The 12,891-nt window shown below is 66.7% G+C and overlaps 1 protein-coding gene across 2 annotated transcripts in view; it reads right to left on the bottom strand.

Annotated features, from left to right (window-relative positions):
• The window catches only part of ATOSB (atos homolog B), a 53,779-nt gene that overhangs the window by 19,667 nt on the left and 21,221 nt on the right, over positions 1-12,891 (bottom strand). Inside the window, exon 1 of one of the 2 annotated variants that reach the window (XM_075932831.1) lies at positions 8,217-8,373. The exons of the other annotated variant lie outside the window; for it this stretch is intronic. The gene's annotated coding sequence lies outside the window, so the exon portion shown is untranslated. Of the gene's footprint in view, positions 1-8,216; positions 8,374-12,891 lie in introns of those variants that run through there. 2 annotated transcript variants of the gene reach the window in all.

Raw genomic sequence — 12,891 nt, forward strand, 5'->3', positions numbered from 1 at the left:
GACCGTGTTGTGTGGCTGTCAGTAAAACATGCTGTCAATTGGGAAAACGGCCCCATGACGACAGCCGGGAGAGTAACCAACACCGGGGTGGGGTGTCAATGCAACAACAGCCAGAAGAGTAACCAACACCGGGGTGGGGTGTCAATGCAACAACAGCCAAGAGAGTAACCAACACCGGGGTGGGGTGTCAATGCAACAACAGCCAAGAGAGTAACCAACACCGGGGTGGGGTGTCAATGCAACAACAGCCAGAAGAGTAACCAACACCGGGGTGGGGTGTCAATGCAACAACAGCCAAGAGAGTAACCAACACCGGGGTGGGGTGTCAATGCAACAACAGCCAGAAGAGTAACCAACACCGGGGTGGGGTGTCAATGCAACAACAGCCAAGAGAGTAACCAACACCGGGGTGGGGTGTCAATGCAACAACAGCCAAGAGAGTAACCAACACCGGGGTGGGGTGTCAATGCAACAACAGCCAAGAGAGTAACCAACACCAGGGTGAGGTCTCTGGACCAACAGCGAGGTGGGATGTCAATGCGACAACAGCCAGAAGAGTAACCAACACCGGGGTGGGGTGTCAATGCAACAACAGCCAAGAGAGTAACCAACACCAGGGTGAGGTCTCTGGACCAACAGCGAGGTGGGGTGTCAATGCAACAACAGCCTGGAGAGTAACCAACACCGGGGTGGGGTGTCAATGCAACAACAGCCAGAAGAGTAACCAACACCAGGGTGGGGTGTCAATGCAACAACAGCCAGAAGAGTAACCAACACCGGGGTGGGGTGTCAATGCGACTACAGCCCGGAGAGTAACCAACACCGGGGTGGGGTGTCAATGCGACTACAGCCCGGAGAGTAACCAACACCGGGGTGGGATGTCAATGCAACAACAGCCAAGAGAGTAACCAACACCAGGGTGAGGTCTCTGGACCAACAACGAGGTGGGGTGTCAATGCGACAACAGCCCGGAGAGTAACCAACACCGGGGTGGGGTGTCAACGTGACAACAGCCAGGCGAGTAACCAACACCGGGGTGAGGTCTCTGGACCAATACCGGGGTGGGGTGTCAACATGACAACAGCCAGGCGAGTAACCAACACCAGGGTGAAGTCTCTGGACCAACACCGGGGTGGGATGTCAATGCGACTACAGCCCGGAGAGTAACCAACACCGGGGTGGGGTGTCAACGTGACAACAGCCAGGCGAGTAACCAACACCAGGGTGAGGTCTCTGGACCAACACCGGGGTGGGATGTCAATGCGACTACAGCCCGGAGAGTAACCAACACCGGGGTGGGGTGTCAATGCGACTACAGCCCGGAGAGTAACCAACACCGGGGTGGGGTGCTCAGGGCCTCTGTCCAGCAAGGGAGCTTCAGTGCGGTGAGTCACCACAGGAGGCCACACCAGGGGATAAGGGCTCTGCCAGGCAGGCCTGGATTCCCCAAGCACGGGGCCCTCCCGCTCGCCCACCTCCGCTGCAAGCAGCCAGGACGCCGAGCAGACTGACGGTGCCAACGGGGGCAGCCGCTCGAGGCTCTCCAGGGACCCCTTACACCAGCGCTTCCCAACGCTGGGCGGATCCGCTCTGAGAAAGCCGCTAACTGGCCACTGTGGTTTGTTGGTTTATTTACCGGCCTCGCGGCTCCCATTGGCTCCGGATCGCTGTCTGAAGCAGGGCCCTGGCCCACGTCACTCCCCGTGGCTGCCAAGGGCGATCCGGAGCCAATGGGAGCCATGAGGCCGGTACATAAACAAACGGGAGCAGGCAGTTAGCAGCTCTCTCAGCGCGGATCCGCAGACCCTTTGGGAAACGCTGCCTTACACACGGGGCCGGGGCCAGAGGCACTCCAGGCTGTCTGCAGACTCGGCACGGCGACCCCAGCACGGCTTGTGTCCCCGGCTAACTTCACTACTGCCAGAGCCTATGTGGGGAGCTCAGTTCAGTGGCCGGGGTGAGCCCTGCCAGGCCCCAGACTGACCTGGGCCAACCTCTTTTCAGTTCAGTTGTTCAATCTTCCCCGGGCTATAAATATATCCTGCTGGAACAGCCTCTCTGCCTGCCACGCTCACCATCTGGTTCCAGGCCCGCCGAGGGCCTGGCCCCTGCTGCCAGCACCACCCCACTGCCGCGATTTCCACGAGCCCTCGAAAGCACTTTGGGACCCAGCCCGAATGAAAGAGACTTCCCAGAAGTCACTTTGGGGGCAGCGAGCAGCTGGCACAGGCCACAGCCCGTCTCAGGGCCTGGCCGACAGCCTGCTGGGAGCCCCAGCCCTGCAACAGGCACACACAAGACGAACCCACGGCTGCCTCCCTCGCCGACAACACGCAGATGGCTCAGATCTAGGTGGGACTCAGTCCCCCCGCGCTGTATCTCTGCGGGACGGCGACTCTCGCAGGCCACAAAGCTGCGCTCAGCCTGCAGGCCACAGCCCTCAAGTTCGGCAGGATTTGAAGGAAGCACAAGAACTGTCCCACGGCCACGAGGCAGCGAGGCAATCCAGAGAGAGGAGGCAGGTGCGGCTCCGGAGCGATCCTCCTCCCACACATAGCACATCCTGGCTGCGAGCGTCGCTCTGCCCCGGACCCCAGGTACAGCCTGCGCTCAACGCCCGCCTCCTCCCAGACAGACCAGCTCAAACCCACCCTGCCGCGCCCTGTGCTCAGCACGGCACCGGGACGGGAGGGGACCCGCCGGCTCCCTGCGCCCAGGGCTCGCACCAGGACCCGACCCACGGCCGGCCGGCGTGGCACCTCGCTGGGAGCGCCGCAGCGCAGGGGCGGCCGAGCGGCGTGGGGCGCTGGCCTGCCAGGGCTGAGGCCTGGAGCATCGTTCTGCCTCCCCATCTGGTGGCCATGACCTACACCGGGCACAGCCCCCCACTTCAGTGACTCCCCAACTAGAGGGCGTGCCCCCCTGGGAACGGAGGGGCCCAAGGCCAGCACACACAGGAGCAGGGAAGAAGGTTCCCCAGCTCGCTCCTGGCCCCAGCCGGTCACAGACTCCAGTACTGGCTGGGGGCCCATGGGGAGCACTGCCCCCTCCCCATAGCCACAGCAGCCAGACCTCTCCCCCCCCACGCCTGCACCCAGCCTCCTGGAGCCGGCTCTGCCGGGAGCACCAGGGGAGCTGCCGCTGCCTGTGACAGCTCACGGCTGGGCATTTCCAAACCCCACGCCCACACCCAGAGAGAGGCATGGGGGAGCCCTCCACAGTAGGCCAGCGAGGCAAAGGCATGGGGCCCAGCTGTACAGAGCACCGCCCTACCACGACGGGGGCATGGGGCCCAGCTGTACAGAGCACCGCCCTACCACGACGGGGGCATGGGGCCCAGCTGTACAGAGCACCGCCCTACCACAGCGGGGGCATGGGGCCCAGCTGTACAGAGCACCGCCCTACCACGACGGGGGCATGGGGCCCAGCTGTACAGAGCACCGCCCTACCGCGACGGGGGCATGGGGCCCAGCTGCACAGAGCACCGCCCTACCACGACGGGGGCATGGGGCCCAGCTGCACAGAGCACCGCCCTACCGCGACGGGGGCATGGGGCCCAGCTGCACAGAGCACCGCCCTACCGCGACGGGGGCATGGGGCCCAGCTGTACAGAGCACCGCCCTACCACGACGGGGGCATGGGGCCCAGCTGTACAGAGCACCGCCCTACCGCGACGGGGGCATGGGGCCCAGCTGCACAGAGCACCGCCCTACCACGACGGGGGCATGGGGCCCAGCTGTACAGAGCACCGCCCTACCACGACGGGGGCATGGGGCCCAGCTGTACAGAGCACCGCCCTACCACGACGGGGGCATGGGGCCCAGCTGTACAGAGCACCGCCCTACCGCGACGGGGGCATGGGGCCCAGCTGCACAGAGCACCGCCCTACCACAGCGGGGGCATGGGGCCCAGCTGCACAGAGCACCGCCCTACCGCGACGGGGGCATGGGGCCCAGCTGTACAGAGCACCGCCCTACCACGACGGGGGCATGGGGCCCAGCTGTACAGAGCACCGCCCTACCACAGCGGGGGCATGGGGCCCAGCTGTACAGAGCACCGCCCTACCGCGACGGGGGCATGGGGCCCAGCTGCACAGAGCACCGCCCTACCGCGACGGGGGCATGGGGCCCAGCTGTACAGAGCACCGCCCTACCACGACGGGGGCATGGGGCCCAGCTGTACAGAGCACCGCCCTACCACAGCGGGGGCATGGGGCCCAGCTGTACAGAGCACCGCCCTACCGCGACGGGGGCATGGGGCCCAGCTGCACAGAGCACCGCCCTACCACGACGGGGGCATGGGGCCCAGCTGCACAGAGCACCGCCCTACCGCGACGGGGGCATGGGGCCCAGCTGTACAGAGCACCGCCCTACCGCGACGGGGGCATGGGGCCCAGCTGTACAGAGCACCGCCCTACCACAGCGGGGGCATGGGGCCCAGCTGTACAGAGCACCGCCCTACCGCGACGGGGGCATGAGGCCCAGCTGTACAGAGCACCGCCCTACCGCGACGGGGGCATGGGGCCCAGCTGCACAGAGCACCGCCCTACCGCGACGGGGGCATGGGGCCCAGCTGTACAGAGCACCGCCCTACCGCGACGGGGGCATGAGGCCCAGCTGTACAGAGCACCGCCCTACCGCGACGGGGGCATGGGGCCCAGCTGCACAGAGCACCGCCCTACCGCGACGGGGGCATGGGGCCCAGCTGCACAGAGCACCGCCCTACCGCGACGGGGGCATGGGGCCCAGCTGCACAGAGCACCGCCCTACCGCGACGGGGGCATGGGGCCCAGCTGCACAGAGCACCGCCCTACCGCGACGGGGGCATGGGGCCCAGCTGCACAGAGCACCGCCCTACCGCGACGGGGGCATGGGGCCCAGCTGCACAGAGCACCGCCCTACCGCGACGGGGGCATGGGGCCCAGCTGCACAGAGCACCGCCCTACCGCGACGGGGGCATGGGGCCCAGCTGCACAGAGCACCGCCCTACCGCGACGGGGGCATGGGGCCCAGCTGCACAGAGCACCGCCCTACCGCGACGGGGGCATGGGGCCCAGCTGCACAGAGCACCGCCCTACCGCGACGGGGGCATGGGGCCCAGCTGCACAGAGCACCGCCCTACCGCGACGGGGGCATGGGGCCCAGCTGCACAGAGCACCGCCCTACCGCGACGGGGGCATGGGGCCCAGCTGCACAGAGCACCGCCCTACCGCGACGGGGGCATGGGGCCCAGCTGTACAGAGCACCGCCCTACCGCGACGGGGGCATGGGGCCCAGCTGCACAGAGCACCGCCCTACCGCGACGGGGGCATGGGGCCCAGCTGCACAGAGCACCGCCCTACCGCGACGGGGGCATGGGGCCCAGCTGCACAGAGCACCGCCCTACCGCGACGGGGGCATGGGGCCCAGCTGCACAGAGCACCGCCCTACCGCGACGGGGGCATGGGGCCCAGCTGCACAGAGCACCGCCCTACCGCGACGGGGGCATGGGGCCCAGCTGCACAGAGCACCGCCCTATCGCGACGGGGGCATGGGGCCCAGCTGCACAGAGCACCGCCCTACCGCGACGGGGGCATGGGGCCCAGCTGCACAGAGCACCGCCCTACCGCGACGGGGGCATGGGGCCCAGCTGCACAGAGCACCGCCCTACCGCGACGGGGGCATGGGGCCCAGCTGTACAGAGCACCGCCCTACCGCGACGGGGGCATGGGGCCCCAGCAGCAGTGGGGGGCACGGGGGCAGTGGGGCCTACCACACTGGGGGGGCAGCCTAGGAGCAAGTGCGGACCTGGGGCCCGGGACTAGGAGCAGGGGGGACCCAGGGCCTGGCTATGGTGGGGGGAGGCAGCCTGAGGAGCAGGGGGGACATGGCTCAGATGTAGTGAGGAGGGAGCAGGGAGTCCCGGCCCTAGGAGCAGGAAGACCCAGCTGGGGGGGCGGGGGGAGTGGGAGCAAGGTCCTGGCCCTTGGGGCAAGGGGACCCGGGGCCCGGCTGCATGGGGGGTGCGACCCTAGGAGCAGGGGGACCCAGCTGCAGTGAGGGGGGATTGAGCAGGGGATCAGCTGTAGGAGTAGGGGGACCCAGCTACAGTGGGGGGAGACGGGGCCCTGCTGCAGTGGTGGGGGGGGAGCAGGGGGCCGGCTCTAGGAGCAGGGGGACCCGGGGCCCAGCTGCAGTAGGGAGGTGCAGGGGGACCCAGCTACAATGGGAGGGTGGGGCCTGGCTGCAGTGGGGGGGAAGGGAGCACGGGCCCCACTGCATGGGGAGGCAGTCCTAGGAGCAGGGGGACCCAGCTACAATGGGGGGGGGTGGGGCCTGGCTGCAGTGGGGGGGGAAGGGAGCACGGGCCCCGCTGCATGGGGGGGCAGTCCTAGGAGCAGGGGGACCCAGCAACAGTGGGGGGGTGGGGCCTGGCTGCAGTGGGGGGGAAGGGAGCACGGGCCCCACTGCATGCGGAGGCAGTCCTAGGAGCAGGGGGACCCAGCTACAATGGGGGGGTGGGGCCTGGCTGCAGTGGGGGGGAAGGGAGCACGGGCCCCGCTGCATGGGGGGGCAGTCCTAGGAGCAGGGGGACCCAGCTACAGTGGGGGGGTGGGGCCTGGCTGCAGTGGGGGGGAAGGGAGCACGGGCCCCACTGCATGGGGGGGCAGTCCTAGGAGCAGGGGGACCCAGCTACAGTGGGGGGGTGGGGCCTGGCTGCAGTGGGGGGGAAGGGAGCACGGGCCCCGCTGCATGGGGGGGCAGTCCTAGGAGCAGGGGGACCCAGCTACAGTGGGGGGGTGGGGCCTGGCTGCAGTGGGGGGGAAGGGAGCACGGGCCCCACTGCATGGGGGGGCAGTCCTAGGAGCAGGGGGACCCAGCTACAGTGGGGGGGTGGGGCCTGGCTGCAGTGGGGGGGAGCAGGAGTAGGGATCCGGCTGCGGTGGGGGGGGCGGGGAGCAGGGGCCCAGCTGCAGTGGGGGGGAAGCAGGGGGCCAGCTCTAGGAGCAGGGAGAACCTGGGCCCGGCTGCAGTGAGGGGGGGGGGCACGGGAGCAGGGGCCTGGCTACAGTGGGGGGGGCCGGGAGCAGGAGGACCCGGAGCCCGGTTACAGTGGGGGGGAGCAGGAGTAGGGATCCGGCCGCAGTGGGGGGGGGGGGGGGGCGGGAGCAGGGGCCCGGCTGCGGGGGGGATGGGGGGACCCAGGGCCCGGCTGCGGGGGGGATCGGGGGGACCCGGGGCCCGGCTGCGGGGGGGCGGGAGCAGGGGGACCCGGGGCCCGGCTGCGGGGGGGCGGGAGCGGGGGGACCCAGGGCCCGGCTGCGGGGGGGGGGCGGGAGCAGGGGGACCCGGGGCCCGGCTGCGGGGGGGGCGGGAGCGGGGGGATCCGGGGCCCGGCTGCGGGGGGGGGGCGGGAGCGGGGGGACCCGGGGCCCGGCTGCGGGGGGGGGGCGGGAGCAGGGGGACCCGGGGCCCGGCTGCGGGGGGGGCGGGAGCAGGGGGACCCGGGGCCCGGCTGCGGGGGGGGCGGGAGCGGGGGGACCCAGGGCCCGGCTGCGGGGGGGATCGGGGGACCCGGGGCCCGGCTGCGGGGGGGGGCGGGAGCGGGGGGACCCGGGGCCCGGCTGCGGGGGGGGGCGGGAGCAGGGGGACCCGGGGCCCGGCTGCGGGGGGGGCGGGAGCGGGGGGATCCGGGGCCCGGCTGCGGGGGGGGGCGGGAGCAGGGGGACCCAGGGCCCGGCTGCGGGGGGGGGGGGCGGGAGCAGGGGGACCCGGGGCCCGGCTGCGGGGGGGGGGGGCGGGAGCAGGGGGACCCGGGGCCCGGCTGCGGGGGGGATCGGGGGACCCGGGGCCCGGCTGCGGGGGGGGGCGGGAGCGGGGGGACCCGGGGCCCGGCTGCGGGGGGGGGGGCGGGAGCAGGGGGACCCGGGGCCCGGCTACGGGGGGGAATGGGGGGACCCAGGGCCCGGCTGCGGGGGGGGCGGGAGCAGGGGGACCCGGGGCCCGGCTACGGGGGGGGCGGGAGCAGGGGGACCCGGGGCCCGGCTGCGGGGGGGGATCGGGGGACCCAGGGCCCGGCTGCGGGGGGGGATCGGGGGACCCGGGGCCCGGCTGCGGGGGGGCGGGAGCGGGGGGACCGGGGGGGGGTCCGGCAGTGCCCGGCCGGAGGATCGCGCCCGCCGCGGGGGGGGGGGGGGGGGGGCCGCACAAAGCCGGGCCGCTGCCGGCCCCACTTACCCGGAGGGCGGGGCGGGAGGCGGCGGGGCCCCCCCGGGCTGCCGGCCGGCTCCCCCTGCCCGACTCCCGGCCCATTTCCTGCCAGCTGATCCCCCGGCCCCGCCCCTTCCCCGCCCGCCGGCTCCGCTCCCGCAGCAGGGGGGGCGGGGCAGGCGGAAGGTGGGGAAACTGAGGCAGGCGGAGGCGGGTCTCGCCCCAGCGCAGCACGGCGTCCCAGACGGGCTGCCCCGTGCACAGGGCCCGCCCCCCCCAATGCACCCCGCCCCCTGCCTGCAGCACCCCCTGGCGCTCACCCCTCCCCGGGCAGCCCCGCACCCCACCCCAGCAGAGGGGTCACACAGCAAGGGGGCCCTGCAGCCCCCCGGAGGCAGCTCTGGCCCCCCTCCATCCCTCGGCCCCCAGGGCCTGGTGCTGAGCCCAGGGGGCCCTTGCCCCCACCAATGCAAGGCCCATGAAACTTCAGGGGCAAAGGGGGGGCTGCTCCACAGCCTTAGCGGAGATGGGGTCACCCCCCTGGCCCCTGCCGCCTTTCCTACCGCCGTTCCCAAGGACCAGGACTGTCTACACAACCGGCAAGGCTGCCGGAAGGTCCAGGCCTGTCTCCACGACAGGGAACCCAGTGACATCACCCCCCAGCTGTAGGAACACCCCAACTCCTGATCTGTGACAGTGGGGGCAAGGGAGCTATTCTCCCAGCCTGGCTGCGGGGGAGGTCGGCCTAGCACTGGTGCGGGGAGGGGGGGGTTCACCCCACATGCCAGTGCTGTGGCAACCAATATGTTAAGTCGTCCCCGCTGGAGCACTGGATCGCAGGGGGCAAAATGAACAAGAGCAGAGCTCCAAGCAGGCTGGAGGAAGAGGGGATGGAGCAGCGGCTCTCAGGGCTTTTGGGGGCCCATGCCAACCCTGAAGGAGATCAGGGGAGATGGGGACAAGGATTAACACCCTAGGGAAGGGGGTGCTCCTCCCCCCCATCCATTCCCAGCACTGTGCTCTTCTCAAGGCAATAAATGGTTCCACCCAGGGAGAAGGGACCTGAGAGAACAAAGAGATATAGAAGCCTTGTTGCTGGAGCAGCCCAGCACCTTGGGGGGGGGACAGCCTCTCACCCCAATACTTGACCGTGAGGGTCCAATACGGCCCCAGGCTGCCCGGGCCAGATGAAGGGCATTGGGGGCCCCAGGCTCCGTCACACACGCAGGACTTGACATTAGATTCTGTGTAAGGGAGAAATGGCCTCTCCCCCCCCAGCTAAGTGCACGTTATACCTCCATGTTGTTTGCCGATTACAGACAGCAAATTATTAAGAGCCATTTAGCAGTTTTCTTATTTTCACATCAATTATAGATTTTCGTAGACCCTAGGCACTGCGCCTATTGGATAATCTGGCCCTGCAGGTTGCTGGTATCTGGCCCGTGTGTGAATTAATTGGGGGGAGGGGGGGGAAAGCTGGTTTCTAATGGGAAGTGCTCAAGCACCTGTAACACTCAAGCAGGCAGGCACTATCTGATCCGTGAGGGTAGTCACAGCCCAGAGGCCAAGGCCTAACTGGGCCACTCCTTCCCACAAAGCACATCCTGTCGTTCTACAGCCACAGAATCCCCCCCCCCCCCACACACACACCCCAGGAGCTTGGTTTGGTTTTTTTAAGATACACGTGTAACCCCTCTGTGCCTAGTGCTGCCTGCCTGAAGCCCACGGCCGTAAGAAGTCCTGAACTAAAAGCACGGGGAGAAGGGAAAAATCTAGCGAACGTAACAAGAAATGAACCGCTGGGACCCGGCCCGGGGCAGGGGGCTTGTGCTCCTATTGAGTTCGGTGATGGCTTCCTTGCAGCGCTCACCCTGCCTGGCCCAGCCCCATTTACTACCGCACGCCACCGGAATCGAGGGCCCTGGGTGCCCAATCTCAGGCGTGAGCACCCAACCCAGCAAGCAAGGCCTGCTTGCTACCAGCTGAGTCACAAGCCTGACTTGCACGGCTCCAGCATCTCCCCACCCTCTGCAGGCCTGGCATGTGGCTGAGTCACTGCGCCAGACTCTAACCTCAGAGGCTACAGCCTCTCCAGCACAGCACAGGAGAAAGGGGGGGTGGGGGAGGGGGCAAGTAGGTGCCAGCTTTTGCAACCAACATAGTTGGTAGAACCTGTCCAAGTCTCTCAGTCCAGAGTCAGCAGCACACGCAGATGGTGGCACATACACCACAGGGCAGGCAAGCCACTGACAGGCAGCCACTTATTTGCCAGGGACAAAGGCACCATGCCCTGATCCAGCTGTGCTGCCCTGGGAGGGGAGGAAAGCGAGGGAAATGAGAGTCTTGTCTAAGCCTACACCAGGCTCCGGCGCCTATTCCCATGTGGCTCACAGTCGGGGTAGAGGCGCTGCACCTGCAGTAAGCAGAACCCACTCTTCCGGACTTCCAGGTGTTTCTCCTGGGCTGACTTTGGCCCTTCAGCTCCATCTATGGTTCCATCCAGGTTGTCACTCCGAGGATCTCTCTGCCAGGCATGGGTCACTCAGCAAGCGCATTGCCAGTGGAGTGGAATGCTGCCTCTGCAGTGAGTGCCATGGGCAGAATTTGGGGCTCCCAGGGAAGGGGGGGTCCGTTCCTAAGCGAGAGTGCCCACGGCCACACACCTGGCCGGGCATTCCTCAGGCACAAGAGTTTCTACTGCAAACAGGAGCCAGGCACGCAGCAGAGCCTAGACCAGCTCCCTCCCTAGCACTCCAACTCCAACATCATTGGAAACTCCTGCTGCTGGAGCAGGAGGCCAGGCGCTGACGCAGAACCAGCATCTCGCATTCTCCGGCGCCTGCCCCCAGGCCAGCCTTCTTCACACCCACTGGCTGCAATGTGGGGGCAAATTCTCCCCTCCCCCCTGAGAAATGCTGGCCCCGGGGCACGGCTGCAGCTCTCTCCCAGCTCCGCTATTCGCTGACCAGAATCACGCGCTGGGTTAGTTCTCCCCCCTTTGCCGTAGCCCTCGCTAGGCTAACGGAGGCCATCAAACTCGGCCCGTTCCAACCAGGGCGGGTCCAAGAAAGCTTACACAGCAGCAGAGCTTGTTTCTCCCCAACAGTTGTTGCCTATTGTTGGTCTCTATGCATCCGGGAGCTGGTGGCCACCTCTGCTCAGTGCTTTGAGCATTGGCCTGCTAAACCCAGGGTTGTGAGTTCAATCCTTGCAGAGGCCATTTAGGGATTTGGGGCAAAAATGTGTCCGGGATGGTCCTTGGTCCTGCTGTGAAGGCAGGGGACTGGACTCGATGACCTTTTGAGGTCCCTTCCAGCTCTAGGAGATAGGCATCTCCATTCATTTAAATTGCTTCCATCGTCCCAAGGCCTCCCTTTTCACAACAGACCCCCTGGGTAGGTCTATACTGCCACTAAAAACTCAGTGGCCCTGATCTCGGAGCCAGCCAGGTGTCCTCAGGCCGCAGGACTAAATATAGCAGCAGAGACATACGCACGCTGAAGCCTGGCACTCACGCTTTCTGCCCTCCCCCATCCCCCATCCCCCTCCCGGCTCTCAGAGCCCCGACTGCAGCCCCACTACAATGGTCAGAGAACCGTAGACTGGAAGGGAGGTCATTTAGTCCAGCCACCTGCACCCATGGCGCCCAGCACCAGCCCCACAAACCCAAGTCAGCTGATCTGGGCCAGCCCCAGCATCGCGTGGGTCTTTCGGTGCAGCGGGGCCGTACCTTTCAGCACCCTCTGCAGGACTGTGGGATATTGTGCCAACACCCAGTCCCAGTTGGATTTCACAGGAAGTGCCCTATTGGATTAAGTGCTTTTGTCCCTTGTCACTCAATCCACAATCTTTTCATTTCCCTCTCAACATGCATCCGAGCCCGATCCAATTCCCAACCGGCCCATTTCAAATGATTCACTCAAGCTTGTGTAAATCCTTGTTAAACGCAGCCAGCCAAGGATTTACTTTGTGTAACACACACACACACACACACACACACACACAGCCATGTGCGCAACCAGCCCTTCTCGTAACACACACACACACACACACACACACACACACACACACACACACACAGCCATGTGCGCAACCAGCCCTTCTCGCAGCATATCTGAGGCTAGAAATCGACGTCACTTCTATGTCCTCGGGGCTCGGGGGAGGAATCTCCACCATCGCTGAGCCCCGTGCACTGGTGCCTGCAGTAACAGCAGTGGGAGCCCCAGTGAAGATAAGGCTCGAACAACGAGAAGCTTCCCCCCAAAACAAGCACAGACGCCCTCGGCGACCTCCCCTCCTCGCGCCGAGCCTGCACTGTAAGACATCCACCCTTGGAAGCGTCACGGCTTCGATCCATCGCATTTCCCAGCATCATTGTGTCAAGTCGCACAATGACCATGCGAACAACCAGGAGGCCTGGGGCACCTTAAGGACTAACAGATTTATTTGGGTCTCAGCTTCCGTGGACGGAGTCTACTCCGACAGACCCACCGCGCACACACGGGGTCTTTGCCCATGAAAGCTTTTGCCCAAATACATCGGTTCATCTTAAAGGTGCCACAAGACTCCCGGTTGGTTTTGCAGATACAGGCTCCCACGGCTGCCTCTCTGAGACATGTCAAAATCACAGCGGCTATCACTGCTGTAAGAAATACGTTTCAATTAGACGTACAGGCACGGAGCATCGCAAAGGAGACCAGTA

This window comes from Pelodiscus sinensis, chromosome 6 (genome assembly GCF_049634645.1).
Source record: "Pelodiscus sinensis isolate JC-2024 chromosome 6, ASM4963464v1, whole genome shotgun sequence".
NCBI lineage: Eukaryota > Metazoa > Chordata > Testudines > Trionychidae > Pelodiscus > Pelodiscus sinensis.